Source organism: Cyprinus carpio, chromosome A5, assembly GCF_018340385.1.
Source record: "Cyprinus carpio isolate SPL01 chromosome A5, ASM1834038v1, whole genome shotgun sequence".
Taxonomy (NCBI): Eukaryota; Metazoa; Chordata; class Actinopteri; order Cypriniformes; family Cyprinidae; genus Cyprinus; species Cyprinus carpio.
This window is the reverse complement of record NC_056576.1, coordinates 26,101,475-26,121,079: the sequence shown is the minus strand read 5'-3', so window position 1 is coordinate 26,121,079 and position 19,605 is coordinate 26,101,475. Positions and strand designations below refer to the sequence as shown.

Genomic DNA, 19,605 nt, shown 5'->3' with positions numbered 1-19,605 from the left:
CCCTCTCCAAACTCCAATCCCTCCTCCTTTCTTTCTCTGTACTTTATCAGATCTATTCAGGCTCAAAATTCATCAGAACCTTCTGGAGTTTGGCATGGAACATGATATCATGTGATCTGCTTAGCGTACTTACCGCACACATGTGTGCGTGCTTATGAATGGATGGATGTGCATGTTAAACGTGGGCTCTCTTCAGTCTCCTGTGCAGGACACACACAGTGCGACCTTGTGTTAAGGAGAGGGCTTGAACCTGCCCATGCCACTCAGTACCATTGATATAGAGACTACCAGTGGAATTTTTTTTTCACAGTTGCTGAGAGTAAGCTGAGAAGTACATAACATATGTTATGGCTTAATTTGATTAGGATATTCAAAATAATGAAATAGCCTTAGGATTTTTTTTGGAACACTTTTTAAAGAATTAAATAAACTATAAATGAACATTGTGTGTAATACTTATCTGTTGTATAAAGAAAAAAAAAAAAAATAAGGTAAATTAAATAAAAAATCGAAAGTTATATCTACATGTACTCTCCCTCATGTCGTGCCAAACCTGTATGACTTTAATGATATTTTGAATAATGTACAGTATGTAACCAAACAGTTTCGGTGGCAATTGAATTCCACTGTATGAAAAAAAAAGAAAGAAACATTCAAAATATCTTGTTTTTGAACAACATGATGATGAGTAAATGATGACAAAATGTTCATGGTAAACAATCGCTTTCAGTAAGATAACGATTTTAATGAAGCTAAAATAATTATTTTTATTTTACATATTTGATAGATAATTTTGTTTATTTTCGTAAATTATTTTCAATATTGATTTTTAAATTTAGTTCTGTTTCATTATTTTTTAATTTTCATAGCGATTTATTATATATATATATATATATATATATATATATATATATATATATATATATATACAGACTCCTGCATGCTGCTGCTGCCGTTGCTTCCGCTGGAGTATGCAGCTTGTGTCCAGCATTGAATGCTCTAACAGCGTGTGGCTGGCCAGCAGAGACATTGCAGCTTAAAAATTAGTTTAATAAATATTGGAAGGAACTGTCTATGAGTAATTTAGTGGAGAGAAGAGAGACAGCAAAGGAGGACAAAATGAGAAAGGTGTGCTGACTCAGAAATGCAATGTTCCAGGTTGTCGCGCTGGATGCTGAATGAGGCATTGAATCGTAACTAAGTTAAGATAAGTGGAGAGGGCCAATAATAAATGCAATTACAAACAAATTATGCTTTTGTTACTGAGTGCCCTGTACAGTAAGGGATAATTATGCTTTTTTTTCACCTTAACAGTTTCCTCCTCCCTTGTGACTGACCTTGGCTACATCCTGTTGCGGTGTTTTTACAGTAAGCATACACTTTTACTGTTTTTGTCATATTTTTGTGTCCCATTTCAATGAAATCTCCATTAGCTATGTATGATGAACTCATTCCTTCTTACCAAAACCCATTCCCATTAAAGGTCAGATATCCCCAGGATATTGTAAACAGGGTCAATACAAATGTGATGTGTCTCTGAGAGTGTGGTATCGCGAGAGCCCGGGGGTATACTTTTTTTGAAGCGGGAAATGCTTGTCTTCCCTGTAGTTGCACTATTCCAGGTTAAAATATCATTCATAATCAGATTGGTATAAATATTTCTTGAAATTACACGTTGTGTCGATGGCCTCATAATGTTTGTGGTATGAATTATAACCATACAGAAATAATGGCAATCAATGACATGACATATGACTCTCACAATGCTATTATAATTAAAATGTAGGATAGATAGATAGATAGATAGATAGATAGATAGATAGATAGATAGATAGATAGATAGATAGATAGATAGATAGATAGATAGATAGATAGATAGATAGATAGATAGATGTTTATGGATGTTCTTATTTAAGGCTTGTACCATTTTGCTTGATGATTTTGATGACAGTTGGGACACCAATTCCAGCAATGACAAAGGTCTGAGTGTGTGTGATTTATATCTATCATGCCTAAATTTATGTGTGTGGATGGATGGGTGGGGGTGGGTGTAGGTCAGTGCCAAATACTTGTGCCACAAATCTTATGGGCCACTTTTTCATGGGGGTGTGTGTTTAGGGAGCAAGTGTCTCATTTCTGCGTGTATGCATAGCAACCTTTTCAGATTCAAGAACGTTTGCGGGGCAACACAACCCACATCGGGTTTCTGCTGAAAGCCAGCTGGTCTGGCTCCATTAATGCAGGGCATTTCTTTTGTTTCATTTCTTTTTGTTTTATTTATTTTTTTATGAATTTGACATTTTTTGTAACCATTTTTATTAACCTGGCCCACAGCTGGAGCTGCAGGGTGTGACTTCCTGGGGAAGCACAAGAACGGCACCGGTGAGTTTTTCCTCTTCATGCTCTTGCCTTCCTCCACTTGTGATGAGCCGAAAAAGTATGTCTGTGGAAAAATTGAGAACTGCATAGTGGCCGAGCATAGTATGTTGTTGAGACAAATGTTTTATTTGTTCTTCTGTGAGGGGATTTCAGTTCAAACAGTGTGAACTGTGAAGTTTAAGGGGTCTGAAACAACAAAACAACTATTTATTTATAATCCACATAATGATTTGTACTCATTTGTATAGGTAATCTATTGAGATTATTTGGTGCTTTTATGTTGTTCTAATTCCTCAATGTCAGACTTAATTATTACTCCTGTTTAGAGTAATTAAATCTAACAACTATTTGCTTCATTTGAAAGGAACCATGGGGGAAACCTCTGAGCCCCAGCACAGTGTAGATTCTTCTCACTTCTAGCTAGCTGCCATGACTGAATCAATATGAGTTTGTATCACTCAGGCCTTAGTACAAGTTATAACAGGGGAATTGGTGAGCTTACACTAGTAGAAGCCGTCTGAATGATTTGAAAAGTTTGCACATGGGAACTCAGGGAATCTGTGGGAAGTGTATAAAAATATAGAAACCCGAGGAATACCGTTTGTAATTCTGAGACATATATACAATGTAAAGAAAAATGCTATCTGTATAATAATAACTGGATAATAAGACAAATATGTTAAAAAGATGGGAGGATCTGATTTTTTTTCTCTATCAAAAATAATTATTTCATAGATAGATAGATAGATAGATAGATAGATAGATAGCATTGGTACTTTGAGAATGAAATGTACATATATTTGTATTTAATTTCTATATTTTTCTCATTTTTATTTACTTATAATATTATAATATTTACAATATGTTTTAAGACTCAACAATATACGGTTAGTTTTGACATCAGGTTAGTCCTTTGAGAATAAAATCCAGATTCAATCTGCCTTCTCCTCTAGCGTATTCTGAGAACAATATTTCTGAGGCAGCATATTTTTAAGAAAGCATCACTTACAAGCTTTCTGCCATCTAATCCCTCTCTTCCTGGGTGTTCAGAGTGTGACATTCTGCACCCCCCACCATCCCACCCCATGGAGACAGAGGCAAGGCAGCTCTGACCCAGTTTACCAAAGCTCCCATGTTTGTCATGTGAAAAACTTTCTCGCTACCAAAATAAATAAATAAATACAAATCTTTGATCTGAATTGTGGTTGGGAAAGAGCGTTGTTTTCTCACAGCAAAGGTGGTGCACTTTGTAGAGAAGGCACCCTTTTCTTTTTGAACCCTTCTCTGTCTATTCGCCAGTGGCTATGTTAGGATTCAGTTTGTGCGTGTGTGTGTGTGTGTGTGTGTGTGTGTGTGTGTGTGTGTGTGTGTGTGTGTGTGTGTGTGTGTGTGTGTGTGTGTTTTCCTGCACTAGTCCTCTTCTCCCAAGCTCCTGCAGGCTCCTGTGTTCTTTGCAAAATCTATAATAGCCCCAAATTAACTGGAAATTACACAAATATGGCAGTCAGCCTGTTTGCTTGTCCTCGTATTTATCAGCTCATCTAAAAGCATAAGCGATCTGACTTTAGCTGAACTGCAAGTAGCAGCAGCACTCGACGTTAAGGGTGCAACAAAGACAGACAGGTTTGTGCACTAATGTCGCTATTAAGTTTAAATTAACTACAAAACATATACGGTGTTGAGAAATGAACCCCCACGTTTATTTATATTAATCACAGTTGGCACGCAGGCGTTGCAGTAGTTACCATGCTTATGTTGCATATTGCAGATCCAGATGCTATGTTCTTAGGTTACATGCTTCCATGTTACTGTCTGTCAGAGGAGTATTTCATATTTAAAACTAATTCTCAGAAAATGGTGACATTTTAAACACATGGAAACAGTTTCATTTCTCTTGCGTTGAAAAAAGGGAGAATTGTCTTTTTTCTACTGTAATTGCTTGTGGTGATGGCTTACTTTTCCTTTTTTCTCTTTCTTCTCTCTCTTTTTCATAATCTAATTCCAGTATTTCACACTGGAGCTGTAGCCTTGGCCGTCTGTCGTTGCTCCTTTCTTTCTTTATTCTCTCTCTCACATCTTACTCCTCTCTGTCCCTTGGAGAGGGTGGCATTGGAGCACCGCTCTGCTCTTTCGTGGATCTTGCATGTTGGATAGGGCCCGTCTGAATCTACAAAACACGAGTGCTTCACCGCCTTTTGATCTCAGGCTAATCTCTGTTGCCTGCCTCCAGTCTCATCTTGTTTGAATAAGAATGAGTCTGGGGTGCTATTGCAAGCACAAAGAGGTTTAGACTGCATCCGTTCAGCAGAGCAGCGCTGCGCAGGGTGTGTGTACATCCAGGATCACTCCTCAGACTCAGCGCTCCTATGCTTCTATATTCTCCAGTGTGAAGCTTCTGTGAGTGTGTGTGTGTGAGGATGGATTTCAGATTTTCAGAAAAAAACCTTTGACGTTTAATTTTGTCTAAATAGTAAATTAGTGGCTTTAGCTGGAAATATAATGAAAACTTTAGATCCAACCATTTTATGATACGACTTCTCTAAAGTGCCTCACATTGATGAAACATTTAAAAATCATCCATATCTACTCCTAAGGGAGAGTTCACCAAAAATGAAAATTCTGTCATTATTATTATTATTATTATTACTATTTTACCATAATTTTCCTTTAAAATCTGTATGACTGACTCCGTATTTTTATTTATTTGTTTTATTTTTATTGTATTTATTTTTTTGACAGAAAATGTTTCTTGAGCAGCATATTAGAATGATTTCTGAAGGATCGTGTGACACAGAAGACTGGAATAATGGCTGCTGAAAATACAGCTTTACCATCACTGGAATAAATTACATTTTACAAATATATTTAAATAAAAAACAGTTGTTTTAAATCGTAGTAATTGTTAACAATAATAATGTTTTTACAATATTTTTTTATCAAATAAAGGCAGCCTTGTTGACACTCAAAAACATTAAAAAAAATCTTATGACCCCAAATTTTTGAACAGTAGTGTACATTTCAGTGTGTTCGGACATGAGGGTGATATAATAAATGAGTTTTCTGTTTTAGGTGAGCTTATTCCTTGAAGGTGCTTTATAAAATATTGGTTTGTGTAATTTAAGGCTGTTTTAATAGCACAACTTCTCCACTGTGGGCCTAAGATCCAGTCTATTTTTGCAGGCACAGAGAGGGGCTTCTCAATTCATGTCTCAGGTCAAGAGGACAGTGGTCTTTTTTATCTACAACAGTCTGAGAAGAGAAAGCAAAAGAGTTAAAAGTGTAAAAGTGAGTTTGATTACTTTACCATCTGAAGTGTGCACGAGTGTAGCTGTGCAGCAGTTTCAACATTGTTGGAAAGAGAGAGAATACATGAGAAAATGACACAGACAAAGAGTGAAGGCATGAAAGAGACTAAAAGAACTGCATTTGAAAGCACTGCAGATGTCTAATAAGAGTTTGTGGCAAAAACATTTTCTGAAATAAAACACATCAGACATACTTATACACGTAACCACCCCCTGCACAGATAATCTACACTTTCTGGTAAAGCAACTAATATGAGCAGTTTGGAATAAACTATAGGTAGAATTTCCATTGCCTGTCCATAATGCCCACCATCTGTTAGGACCCAACTTCTGCCCAAGCTCAGGAAACACCGGTTGGCACTCTTAAGTCTGGAGACCAAAAAATGTGATGTTGGCATCTTTTTTAGTGCCGCCGTTGTGAGAAAAGAAACAGAGAAAAAAAAAAACTTGCTGAAACAATGAAATAACTGTGCAAGTTTCGCAGAGGTTATGAGTGAATTAGTTTCCACCTTTCAAAGGAGGAAAAATCATTAGAGTATGATTTTTTTTTAGATATATTTATTTTTCCAGCTCTAACATTAGACAGACAGAGGGGACTTTGAGTTGAAGGGTGAAATATAAAAAGATGTAAAAGTTATCCAATCAACAGAATAATTTAGGAAGCAGCAGACTTCAGAAATTTTAAATCTGAAATAAAGAGACTGACAATTTAACCTGGTCTCAGTATGGGACAGAGAGTAGGTTCCAGTATTTTTATTGGTGAATTAAGAGATTTGCAACTTAGTATATATTTTATTTATTTGAATGCATGTTACTTCCAGTCATGCTGGTAAACATATGCTTGTGGCTGTCACCATTTAACTTACAGTTATAATTAGTCGTGATGGACAGGGTTGACTCATCCGTGAGAAAGCCTTAGAGCACCCCTGCTGGCAGAGAAATGCATTGCACTTGCACATTTCAAGGCAGAGAACTGTTCAAGAAACTGTCCCTAAAGGTGTGCTTATACATGTGCTTATACATGCTAAAACAATAGTTTTCAACTTTTACTGTCATTTGACACTAACTCCTATTTAGGCCTCCATTAGCAAGTGGGACAGAGTACAGGTGTATTGACAGGGGAGATAAAGACTTCAGTAGAGTGCAGGGTAACTGGAACTGGGGTGGCTTTTTCCAGCACACAGCTTTAATACTGAAACCAGAGCAGCAGCAACCTGCACAAAGGCTTAACTGTGTTGTGCTGCTTGTGGTTCATCTATAATGAATCAAAAGTGTAGCGTTCACGCGCTGTTTGCCCAACAGAACATGCAAATTACCAAATTTGTCCCCACACGAGTCAACACTTCGCTACCGGTTTTCTTCCAACCACAATATGTGTTAGCGTGCTCAGGTGCTATTTAAATGCAATGAAGAGAGGGCTCAAACCGTGATGATTTCATCAGCTATGCACTTTCAGAAGTTTCTAAGTTAAATGTATGCTTGGAAAGTTAAAGTTGCACTTTTTTTATTACTTTGAGATCCATTGAAAGTTGCAGCCATATAAGAATGGCTTGCTGTAGATAAGGACTTTTTGAAGGGTCAGAGCTAATGTAAGATGAGATCTCAGCCTCCACTGAGAACTATTAATCCTGATCTTAAATTATCTTAAATGGCTGGTGTGATAAAGTGAATTGTGTGTTCATTTGCTGAATATCTGCTCCAGATTGGCCAAAAATAATCAAAAGGGTGGCACAAATTCAGTTAGCCTGCAGCATCTTTATGAAATGAATGAATGACACTGTATGATTAAAGGTGAGCATGCAGAGGCACGTCTTATATATTTGTGTGCAGCTACTGTAGGATTATAATGTAGCTTAATATGCTTTCAGATGTTCCATGCATGTTAATTTTAATTCAACCATCAAGTCTCTTTTGGGCTCTCAAATACCCCAGTGCCTTTTTAATATCTTGAAAAACATCCAGCTTTAATTTTCACTTTATGAGATTATTTGACTGGTATACAAAACTCCCGATTGATTGATTGATTGATTGATTGATTGATTGATTGATTGATTTAATGTATAAAAATTTCTCAGAAAAGTATATCATATAATATATAAAAGTAATAAAATAATATTTTCCTTGCTTGAATGATGTATTTTATCCTTGTGACTATGGGTAAAAGTAATAAAATAATATCTGCCTGCCTGAAATACTGTATCTGCCTTGTGACTATTATTATATTATATTATATTATATATTATATTTATATTATATTTATTATATTATTTATATTATATTATATTATATTATATTATATTATTATTATTATAGCTATATATTATTATAAGTTTATTTAAATGTACAATTTTAAAATATAAGGGATTCCAAAATGTAAAAACAGACCATAAAGGAACTGATCAATATATAGAGACATAAATGCATGCTGAACTAAAAAAAAAAAAAAAAAAGAAGCCAATTCATATCCCTCAAAAGCCATTTTTACACCCACTTTGAGACTCTTATGTAACTTTGTGCTGCATAAATACCCAGTTAGTAAGTGTGTTTTTCCTCTGCCTGCCTGTCAGTGTGTCTATCTGTCTGCCTATCTAAAACTTCAAAGTTTAGGAGAGGAAAGAGGGAAAGAGAGGAAATGGGTGAAATTAAAGGTGGCAGAGAGAGAGAGAGAGAGGGGGAGAGAGAGAAGCAAAGGGGAGGAGTGAGATCAACTGACAAAATGAGGAGGAGAAAAGAAGAATCTATGATCCGGCCAGACTTGGGAGACAGGCTCATCCCGGCGCTCTCATGCAGTGTGAAAGCTCAGCGCTGGTGTTTGAGGACTTGACAGTGATATCAGCTCTGACAGCCAGATTGTGTTTTCACATGAGTGTGATCAGCAACAGATTACACACGTATACTCATGAACACACTCATACACTAACAGCCTTGCTTTGCCAAAGAAAATGTGTCGATGTTTATCATGATCTTAAAATAAAACGAAATAGAGGCCTTGTCCCTCTATCCTCCCGAACGTCTGACTGACGATAATAAGACACACATGGATAACTACCGGGCTCCTGAAAAGAAAACAACGTAGGCGGGATTGTTGTCAGCCACTAACATTGTGTATTTATCTTTCATCTCCTTACATCTGCTCGTTACAAACATGAACAATGAGGCCGAAACCTCAAAATTACCTTTCTCTGAAAAGCCTCTTGTATGTGTATACGAAATGACATAACCACTACTGGACACTTTCCTTGTGGCTTTGAACTTACTGGAAATCGGATTGTTGATCCTGAGTGATGGCAAGCAGGTTCAGTTTAGACCGACAGTCTGGTAGCGATCGACAGCCAAAGAAAACAAGAAGGAGAATAATTCATTTGTGTATACACATGAATACAGTATGTGTCTGTCTGTTTGTAAATTAGGTCAGGAAAACTAACTAATCTTTACTGTGTTTTATGCTTTCATTGACAGAAACCCACTTTTGAGATATTACAGTAAAGTGCCTTTAGGGAACGTCTAACAGGCAAATTTAGACATTTGAACAAATTCATTAGTCAGCTCTACTGCACAATGTTTAGTGGACTAAACTAATGTAGTGAAATTTGCCAATCCAAAATCAAACCAAATATATTTAAAATGTGTAATATATATATATATATATATTTTTTTTTTGTATATATAGTGTGGGGGGGGGGGGGGGGGGAGAGAGAGAGAGAGAGAGAGAGAGAAAATTTTGAAATGTATAAAATAAATTAAAGAAATGCAAAAAATGGATATTCACTGCTTATGAAAGAAAAAAGAAAAAGAAAAAAATAGTGTCTAGGGCAAATGGATTAAAACTGCAAATGCTTCTGCAGATCTAAGTCAGCCAGATCAACATCAATGATATAGTTGGTATAGTTGCTGTATTACTGTTGTTTCTGTTCCTCTTCCTGTTCTTCACCCAGTTTACCTACCACATGAATATGCAAGAGAAAAATCAGTATATTTATTTATTCCTTTTGTAGTTCCCCCAGCCATGCATTGTATCTTGAAAACTGTGCCTAGATAGCTATTAACACAGAAAGAATTTCTCTCTCTCTCTTTGTGTCTCTTCACCAGGTGCCAGCTACATAAACAAAACTGCACTCTGAAAGCTAAGAAGGTCTTCCTGGTAAAACTGTGTGCTGGAGCTGGAAGAACTGAAGGAATTGTGAACACGGTAGGTATAGCATAATATACATGCTTTATAGTCATAAAAATTAATAAAAGTGATATTGCGGCCTACTGATCCTGAGGCTAAAAGCATTTCCATTGACTCATATAGCTGACTGGTAAATGTAAGGAACTGTCCATGTAAATGAATCAGAGAATCTGTTAAAGCTTACATTTTTCACCTTTTAATTTCTAAGACTAAAAGGAATGCTTGAAAGATGGATTCATTATTACTCTTAATGAAAAGCACAATAACAATAAAACACTACAATGAGAAACTAGCTTATATAACATTTATTAACAATACCAAATAAGACGAGACATGTCATATATCACATGCTGTATACCTCTATATTTATTAATAAATTACAGAAAGTTTAGCAAACACCTTGGAATTAAATTAATAAAAAAAAAAGTGAAAATTAAAAAAAGAAAAAAAAAGAAAATTAAAACTAAACTGGCTGTCGATGACAGTGCTTGCATGTTGTTTGCCAAGAAAACCAACATGTTCATATTCTCTGGTTTAAGAAGCGGTCTATTAGTTTACTAATTAGTTTACTAGTTTAGTCTATTAGTCTCTGTCCGCCATCGTTTCCTCAGTATTCGCATCATTTTTGTGGACGTGGTGTATTTTTGTCACATTGAATAACAATAATTACTGTATTTGCATTATTGTAAGGGTAAGGTTTAGGGTTGGGATAGGTGTGGACGATAAATAACACAATCTTATAGGTAAAAAATTTAATTTATTGTTAACTTCTGGCTGTAGTTGTATCCCTTCTAGCCACAACCCACTGAAAGCATCTCTCTCACCTCACTCTCGTCACGTGACCAGTGAAATCTGAATCCTGCTGCGACTCTGCAGTGCGCACTGTATGGAGCAGAGAAGATGCTTTCAGTTACAACTGTAGCATCTGTTGTCCAACTGAACTAAATGGTTTTTATTTCTATAAAAAAAGCAAAACAACAGTGGGGGGCGGTGCCATGGTGGGCAAGTAATGTATTCAGTGTGGGGCTGAACACCGGGTAATACCGGTAACATTGACTACCGCAGCAAGCCTATTAGCATGTGGTATCATATAGCTGGTGGAACCGAAGCTGTATTGATCTAGATATTGAAATTACCAATGAAAATGCAATTCAAGATTACAGTGTCTTGTGACCCAGAAGTGGGATCTCACGGAAGCTGATACCACTGGGTCCAGTTACAGTCTGTCAGGCAGATTAGCAGGCTTTATTAATTCATTAACTGATTTCATGTTTTACTTCTACCACTGACTCATGTGGTGCTTAAGGTTAATTCTAAGGCAACAGCTTCATAGGACAACGAAATATCAGCATGAAGAAATTCAGATGACTGCTTTAAGATCGGGAACTGAAAAAACAGCAATATGTTTCTATTCCTTTATTAACCCTTAAACGTGAATTCAATGATTATTTCTGAACATTCACAGGGTGGTCTTTGGCATGGAGAGCTTTGGTGATAGCAACCAAGGTTTCTCTAATTATCATCTCTTGATTCTTCAGTTGGATGTGTGATTTATTCATGTTTAGCATGTGTTAAAGTAATTATCTCCAGTGATAAAGAAACTCATTTAAATATATGGTGAGAAGATTGGGCTATGAGAGGGCACTAATCTATGCAAGTTTATGAATCTAAGTAATGGGAGAAATTAAGTTTTATGCAGGAGATTTGTTTGTTTCCATATAACAATATCTTTGTTTCCATTTATTTAACTATCTTTACAATGTTTCAGCTTGATTTTCTTTATTGCTTATTAAATTCAAGGTTATTGAAAACATATAATAAACATATCACTGCAGGTTTTCCCTTTGAATATACTTTAAAAAAAATAAGACAGCAAATAAACTTCAGTTCTACATTTTAATGGGTTGTTGAAATATTTTACAGTATTTATTGCATCAGGCTAGAACTAGGTTTGAATCTAATTCCTTGTTACAGGTTCTTGTTTCAGTGTAATTATAGGCTACATTTAACTACTAAGTAATATTAATTAACTACATGTACTGTATGGTTAGGGTTAGGAAGAGGGTCTGATTTAGGTTTAGTTGTATGTAATCATGCATAAGTTATTGTTATTACTGCAAGTAGCCTACATGTAATGTCTAACAAGAACACCAAAATAAAGTGTTACCATAGCTATCTATATTAGTACAACAACAAGAAATAACATTATACAGTATATATATATATATATATATATATATATATATATATATATATATATATATATATATATATATATATATATATATATAGTAAAATGTTCCGTTTAAATAAATTAAAATTATTTTAAAAATCATTATGTCACAAAACTAAAAGTAGCACTGTGAATGTGCACACGTTGACACTATACACAGTGTGATTTGACTTTATCAGGTAGGAGATAAAAACGCATTAGTGTTGCGCTTCTTTCATTAAAACACTGGAATGATGTAAGCCCGTCCCCCTTTCAAGAGTAAACCCGATTATTTGCCCTGCGTAAAGAGAGAGAGAGAGAGAGAGAGAGAGAGAGAGAGAGAGAGAGAGAGAGAGAGAGAGAGAGAGAGAGAGAGGCGCGGAGCTCAACATCATCAGTCGCAATAACGGCTTAATCATTCCTCACCGTGGACGACCAACACCAACCTCAGCATCTGAAACGCTTTATTAGACACGAGAGAAGAAACACGCATTAAGAAAACGACATTTTTTTCTGGTGCTGGTGATTTTTGGTGGATTTTAAGGGTGAAGCGGTGAAGTCCACCCGGCGGCTCAACACCTTCCGTCACACCGCAGGACAAACTTCAGACGCACCATGAAGTAAGTCACACTGGTCCTGGACACCGGTGTGTATTTGTTCGTTGATAGGCTACATTATGTGACATTGTTGGTAAACAATAATTCGATGAGTTTTTATACTAACACAAGGGTGAGAGTTGCTGTAGCTCCGTTAAGAAAGTTGACATGACAGCTCACGTTATTTCTGTGACTACTGACAGGAGAAGCACTACTTTTGTTTCTTTACGTACAGAGATTTTTTTAAAAAGTGAAAAACAGGCGCGTGCTTTTGTTTGGGTCTTTTAAAGTGTTTTATCAGTTCGCAGAATCGCAGAATCAGCCGACTCTCTTAACAACGGTCGTGTATTACAGTGAGGCTACTGCTGTTGTGAATATAGTCAAGAGCTGGCCGGTTATGTGTGGAGGTCCGAGGGTCATCAGCCGATAAATGCAGTGTTGAATTAACAGGCGCTCAAATATGATCAACTTTCATTCGCGTCATTGACAATGTTCATTATTTTTAAATGCAGGTAGATCAAGCGCCACAGCCTAAAATTTAATTAGACCAACTTTGTGCTAGTAAATATTGTAGTAGCCTATATATAAATAAAACTAAAGAAAAAAAAATTAAAAAATCATAGTGAATCGTGAATAGCAATATTAGTAATACTAAACACTATCAATATTCTACTACCTAAACTCTAGCTAAGAGACAATATTTTATAGCCAAAAGTCCATAGTTTTTTTATTTTATGAGATAATAATTTGTTTTTCTCAGTAAGTTTAAAGGTAAGATTGCTAACTTTAAACAAGTTTCTATACATACATACTATATATATATATATATATATATATATATTTTATATATAATATATATATTGAAATTATATGGATATTTTATTTGAATCTGCTTATAAATAAATTTAGAGAGAACGGTTATTTTGAGGGTCAGGTGTTAAAAAATATATAATTTCATGCTACCATAATGAATTAAAGTGTTTATCTAGACAGAGATGTGATTTATGTATATATATATATATATATATATATGTGTGTGTGTGTGTGTGTGTGTGTGTGTGTGTGTGTGTTTGTGTGTGTGTTTAAAAGTAGCATTTGGAATGAGTTGAATCTGTGTGAGCAACATTTTTTATATAAGTTTTTTTCAGGAGTTATTGTAAGAAGCTGTTATAATCTAATTACATTTTGAAGTGATTAATTAAGATGGTAGTTGCAAAAATATGAGAATCTGCATACTTTTACAAGTAAAGGTGAAGACAGATGCAGATGTAAATGGAAGAATGCGATTGTTTAATTAGCAGGAGAATTACTTTTTGGCACTTTTTTATGTCTTAACAAATTTTTTCTAGCATTCCTTTACTTAACTGTGAAAGAATATAATAGTTAACAAATCATAGTTTTTATTTTATCAGCTTAAGTAGCACTGCAAATTTTCAAACAGAGGTGCAATTTCTCCATGCAAAAGGGAGTCATGTACTGTATTTTTGTCACTTCTTCCTCAAGTGCACTCTCTTTCAGCTTATACTGTTGGACAGGCAAACACAATCAATGAAGCTCCTGCATGTGTGTGTATGTACGTGTGTGTGTGTGTGTGAGTGAGTGTCTCACCTGTTGCTCTCCTGGGATTTAGTGTTGGCTTAATCTGCCCAAGAGGAAAATGAACACACTCGCATGTGAACATATGATTACACTCAGAGGGTCCGTGGCGTGCACATACTGTATACGCACAGACATGCACACACAAACCCGAGCGGTCCTCCTCAGACCTGTCGTCTCTAGGAAATCACCAGGGATTTGGCTTCTGTCGATTCACAAAACCAGCAGTGACAACATGGCCTTACACTTCTCTCAAAGAGGGATCAGCTCTCCACGTGTCACTCTGATTGGCTGAGGTACTTGAGCCGATTGTCAGGGGCATTTACAGGCTCAGTTTGTGTGCCCCTCCAAAGCACAAATTTACACTGGGTTGTACTGTCTTAAAGGTTATTTGTCCAACAGAAATGATAGGTGAAATCTTCTTTTGCTATCAGTCAAAGAAAGCATGTGCAGTGTAATGAATGATTATTCATCTTCAAAAAAAGACAGGCATTATGGCGAAAATTATGTAGTAATTAATTTTAAGTAATAGGTATTCATCTAAATGTATTCCACCAAAATAAATCATTATACGTGTTTAAACCAAACCTTTGCCACTATTTCCCAGTAAGTTTCATGAGCTTACAGCGAAAGAAAAAATCATTATTTTCTTTGTAACTCTTCAGCAATATCAGCCCATTTTATAACACAGCACAGTTAATTTTGAGTCAGTGAAGTCAAACATTTTCTCATATCGCTTTTTCCATACTCTCTCAGCTTCATTTACTAGGCTAAAAATTAGTTTAATAAAACAAATAAACCAGCTTCAGATAAGTCATTTTTACCCTCAAAGAGGTTATGATATTTGGCGTACTCAACGCACACGAGTCTGTCCTGGTTTTTGCATAATGAATTTAACTTTGCTTCTGTCTCTGTTTTGTAATTAGCAGTGACGCTTGGCAACTTTCTTTCTCGCTGTAAAGTAGAAGGTGGTGTATGGAGTTGATTCGCCAGAGTGCTGCTCAATCACAGAGGAATAGTCCTTCCTTTGATGTTTAATTATATTGTGAAAAGAATATTTCTGCATAAAATTGAATTTTTTAGCTGAGCCTTCTCTGTTCTAAAGATCTGCTGTGGGCTTACGTAGTATGTACCGAACACACAGTAATTATTATGTATGCTGTAGAAGTCTGCTTTTATGTGGCCAGGAAATAGTTCTGAGAGTTGTGCATTTGCGTGATCTGAGAAAAACTATATTTTACTGTGTATTTGTACGTGACCAGATGATAAAAAGCTGGTAGAGGCTGCTACAAGGAGGCTGCGATGACAGACAAGTCAGTGTGCGTGCGTACACCGAATGAATGTGCGCAACATATCACGCTGCGAACACCAGATCAGTAAATCAGTCAGATGAGTAAAGGTGACTCTTGTTTCATGTAACTCCTCTTCAGCTTTGGGTGGTCCAGCAGGGAGCCTCTTCTGGCCTTCCTCTCCTTAAATATCCAAGCACTTCCACTTTGGTCAGTATCCTAGGGAAACAGAGCACATTTTAAGCTAGACAAGAGGCCACAGAACAGTTAAAACAGTTTAGGAAAAGGTTTATCCCTACACTCAAGAGCTCATTTTATCTAGTCATGCATATTTGATGCAATCCAGCATTTCGTATACAGAGTGTTTATGTGTTTTATTGAATGCCGCACTTCTGTTAGAGTTGGTGATTTAAAATATGCAATTTAAGAACCAGTTCAGAGATTTCACACTTTCCGATTTTAATGCAACATAAATAAATAAATACATCCGGTCAAGTTTCTAAGTCTTGATGCCATCCAACTTTTCTTGAACCATCTGGATATGCGTTTGCCGACTCGACTTTGCTTAAACACTGGAGAAGGAGGGTGCATTTCATGATAAAGCACAGTGGCACAGTGTGTGCGTCTCGCAGCAGAGGGACCCATGGCACACTGGTGGACGAGGGCCAAAAATGTGACGAAAAGAAAATCTTACAAAAAATATATATAATAAAATAAAAAATGGGAGACGAGTCGAGAGGGTAGGGGAGGGGAAAAATGCTGAAATATTTTCCAGCAAATGTAATTTATCTTTGTCAGTGGGGCAGCATAGCCCAGTCATTCTGTAAGGTTCTCCAGTGAGAGGGGGGACAGAGGGGCCTCTATGCCCCAGCTTCACATAACATTCATAACCCAGAAGTCTCTGTCGCCGGAGCTGTCCGTAGCACACTGCCGTGTGGCAAGGCTTGTATTTTTAGCAATTTCTGCACTCACAATGGACTCGAAGGTCCTCTTGACAATTTCAAAGTGTTGCAACGTTGTGATTTTTATCATCGTATACTTTTTCACTTGTTATTTTTTAGCTTGTTCGGTTGTAAACACAGGCTACTTCGTCTGACAACTGCCAGACGTGATTAAAATACGCTTGAGCATAAAACTATGGAAGAAAATAAGAGTTTCTTTTCATTAGTGTGAGGTTGAGGTGTTTCATTCAGCCGAGCTTGCAAAGGCAGCCTCTCAGGCGCTCGCAAGAGCAGCTCTCACGAGCGGTGTCCTGCCAAGCTACACACGTGTGTCTTTCTGCAGTCATCTGTGCCGTTCTCAACAGTGGCTTGTCAGCATCGGAGGCTGAAACTTCGGAAAAAGCGTGCCGCGCTGGACACTCGAGATTCAAGGAAGAGAAAGAAAAAGAAAAGTCGTGAAAACAGAAGAGGAGATGTGTCTGTGAGCCTGGCATTGTGACACATAATGCCTTTATGTTTTTGGTGGCGTTTGCACAGGGTCCTTCGGCAGGCTGTCACCCACCACCAAAACCAATCAGAAGAGCCAGTTTCAGCCATTGGCTGTCTGTTCCATCTTAATTCAGTTTTATTCTACTTTAAATGCCCGGTTCAATTAATTTCAGACTATATAAAATAATATAGTAGGATTTTATTTGTTCTTTTTTGCTTTGTTTTATATAAAACAATGGAAAAAGAAGATTTTATATTTTTTTATATATATGGGTATATAGGTATATCTATACAGTATGTAGTGTATGTATAATATATAGCTATATATAGTATTAAGTTTTTTTTTTTTTAAACTGAAAACTCATCTCCTCCGTGAGCACTTATCTTAAAAATAAATAAATAAATATATATATATATATATATATATATATATATATATATATATATATATATATATATATATATATATATATATATATATATATATATATATATATATTAATGCTTTCATTATATCCCTCCTTCTTCCAGTTGGTACTTTTCTGGACAAGGTTTAACATTTTATATTGCTGGTATTTCTCATGTTATTGTCCCCTTATGATAAATCACTTGTTGTATTCGTCATTTGTAAGTTGCTTTGGTTAAAAGCATCTGCTAAATGAATAAAAGTAAATGTTTATGTTTTCATCCATAACAAAATTTATTGTTTTATATCTTTATATTGTCTTAATATTATTATTTTTGTTTTCTATTGTTAGATAAAAAATGACAAAAAAAGGAAAGAAAAGAAAATACATATACATGTATTTGTGTCTTTTCTTTTCTTTTCTTTTCTTTTCTTTTCTTTTCTTTTCTTTTCTTAACAATGGAACAAGATAAGTCTAGGAGCTAAGATTTTTCCTCATACTTCTTAAAGTTTTTTTTTTCTTTCTCAACAGTACACTGTTTACTTTGATGTATGACTTTTCTTCCAGTAGTTACTCCGAAGTACAGCCAATGATGTCATTAATTTTATTGCAGATGCTCCATCTGGAAAAGAAGAGAATGAAAGAGAGAGAGGGAGATATAAAGAATGAGTGAGTGAGAGAGAGAGAGAGAGAGAGAGAGAGAGAGAGAGAGAGAAGAAGAAGAAGGAAAGGAAATGTGCAGCACCTACTTGTATAAATAAATAATAAGAGCAGCACTTCATTTGAAACTTCAGGGTTTGCTGGCCAGTGCAGGACAGGCCATGGAGTGCTCTCTGCTTTGTATGGTGAAGTGCGGAGGTGGCTCCTTTCACCTGCAGCTGCTCTGTTACAGCCCCTATGGAAAAACAAATAACCTTGTGTGTGCGCGTGTGTGTGTGTGTGTGTGTGTGTGCATGCCTGCGTTCAACCCTGACAATGGCGGGAGCTCCTGTGACAAGAGTCCATGTGATGCAGGCGTGTCATTAAACTGCTCGCTGGCCCGTGGCCCACACTTCCTAAATGTTGCCGTCCCACCAGAAATAGCTCAGCCATGAGATTGACTTTTTTTTTGTTTGTCTGCCTGTGTGTGCATATGTGTGTCAGGGACTACGATTGTGAGCCTGCAGTATTGTTCAGGTTAAGATTGGTCACTGTCTTATTTTTGGATCAGAGTGGCTCATAGGTTATAAATAGATGAGGAAAGGAAGGGAGATACCTGCCGAGACTCTGGCGGGCTCTGCTGTCCCCCCACCACCCAATATTCACATTGTATTCTCTTAATATCATGCTTTTCCCTATACAGACTTTAATATGTGTGGTTTTAAAAGGAACTTATTAAATGGAAAATAGTCATATGACTATAAGTTAGGCTTGCGACAGAGCTTGGTTTATGGTCTTCACGGTTGGCAAAGAGAAGGTAGTGTGCGAAGAGAAGAGAGAAAAAATTGTGCGTAGGCATGGAGTGTAATCTTATAGGGCGATGTCCACGTCATGGAATATTTTTAGAAGTGAAATGTTAATTTTATTTCTTCATTATAAAAGTTGAGCTGTTTATGAACATTAAAGTATTTTCCCACCTCCTGTAGAAGTACCACATACAATGTAATGTAATTTAAAAAAAAAAAAAGTTGCCAGTAACCTAAAAAAGTGTTTTAAGTGACTGATTATATGACTCAATCAACATAGGTACACTAGATTGCACAGTTTTAAGCGTTAAATAGGTCCTTAAGATAACATGGATTAAGATATATTATCCTGAGGATAAATTGCTTACTACCAATTTTTATATTGTACTGTTTTATTTTTAGTGTGTGTAAAATGTCTACAGTACCGTTCAAAAGTCAATAAGATTATTCAGCATGATGCATTACATTGATCAAAAGTGACAGTAAAGACATTTACAATGTTACAAAAGATTTCTGGAGTTATGGCTGCTGAAAATTCAGCTTTGCCATCACTGGAATAAAATACATTGTAAAATACATTAGAACACTTTTAAAAAAATTGTAATAATATTTAATAGTATTTTAGTTTTTACTGTATTTTGATTTGATTTAAAAACCTCACTGAGCCCAAACTTTTGAACCCTACTGTATATTTGATTAAACCAAACCTCAGTGTAAAGAGCTCTGCACTTAGCACACTACGACGTCCCCAGCCCTGTTGCTAAGTGTTAAGATT

At 36.1% G+C, this 19,605-nt stretch overlaps 1 protein-coding gene across 7 annotated transcripts in view; it reads left to right on the top strand.

Moving 5' to 3' along the window:
- The first annotated feature begins 2,163 nt into the window (after positions 1–2,163).
- LOC109078847 (myocyte-specific enhancer factor 2C-like) overlaps positions 2,164–19,605 on the top strand; it is a 71,157-nt gene continuing 53,715 nt past the window's right edge. For 3 of the 7 annotated variants that reach the window (XM_042756640.1, XM_042756635.1, XM_042756643.1), the window contains exon 1: positions 12,417–12,687. The gene's annotated coding sequence lies outside the window, so the exon portion shown is untranslated. Of the gene's footprint in view, positions 2,383–9,773; positions 9,874–12,416; positions 12,688–19,605 lie in introns of those variants that run through there. The other 4 variants (XM_042756641.1, XM_042756639.1, XM_042756642.1 and 1 more) reach the window with 2 other exon arrangements.